The sequence below is a fragment of the Crocuta crocuta genome, unplaced genomic scaffold, assembly GCF_008692635.1.
Source record: "Crocuta crocuta isolate KB4526 unplaced genomic scaffold, BGI_CrCroc_1.0 scaffold226, whole genome shotgun sequence".
Classification (NCBI taxonomy): domain Eukaryota; kingdom Metazoa; phylum Chordata; class Mammalia; order Carnivora; family Hyaenidae; genus Crocuta; species Crocuta crocuta.
Genome location: NW_027530997.1, coordinates 253,678 through 254,758, shown reverse-complemented (window position 1 = coordinate 254,758; position 1,081 = coordinate 253,678).

Genomic DNA, 1,081 nt, shown 5'->3' with positions numbered 1-1,081 from the left:
CCCGCCCCGTCCCGCCCCCGGAGCCCAGACCCCAGGCCCGATGAGCTCGCGCGGAGCTGTCAAAGGCTGAGGAAGCTCCGCGGCGGCTGGCGCGCTTGCAGCTCCGGGCGGTTCGGACGAACCAAGGGGGAGAAAAGGGGCACGTCCACTGCCCAACTCGAGTAGCTGTGCTTTCCGCCCTCCTGTGCGGGCTCCCAGGACAAAATAGTACTGATCCTGGTAGACTGAAGGTTGGTTTTCTCGGGAGCTAGTGTCGCCGACTGGAAAGCAGAGCGCCGCACGTGAGCGTTCCCCCCTCCGGCAGGCAGCGCGGTAGTGCGGTCCCCGTCTCGCCAGGCATAAGGCAAGCGAGAAGGGACGCACTTCTCCAGGCTCGCAAAGCGAGGCGGAGAGGATCCAACCGCTGGGTTCTGTGGCAGAGGCCTGCCCGGATCTCACGAGAGGCAGAGAGCGAGCCTGAGGCCTACGAGCCTTCTCAAGATGGACAAAGACCCTCCCGAGAACAGCAGGATGTGAGGACCCGGAGTCACATGGACGTACGCTCTGAGGATAACCTCGGGAGGGGCGAGAATGGGCTGGTGTCCCTGAGGGCTGCGGCCGCCCCTGGAGCGGAGGACGTAACCGCGAAGGCCTTCCGTGGTCGCAACCCTTCCACGGAGAGACACGGAGCCTCCTAGTGGAGCCCTGGGGCGCTCCTAGCGCATCCACGGGGCGAGGGCTGTCACCCGGCTGCTGGGAGTTTCAGGATCCCTTTGAAGCTGCAAGGTTAAGACTCCTTAAGACTTCCTACCACGTCCTCAATATTCGCGGGAGAAAGTGAAGTCGGGGCGGGAGTCTTTCGATGAGCCGAAGTGAAGGGTCGCGCGGGCTTCCAGAAGCCGTCAAGGATAACTTGTTGAAATATGGGCAGGTGTCGATGTCGAAGATTTGGGGGGCGGGGGGGAGGAGGGATCTATGTACAAATACAGCTTAAAAAACAGAAAGAAGGAAGCTTTAAAGGAAAATAGTCACTCGCTACCCCTGTCCAGGAAGAAAAGTGCTGATCTGCAGCTTCCAGTCCGCTGGACTGGAGAGTAGAGGC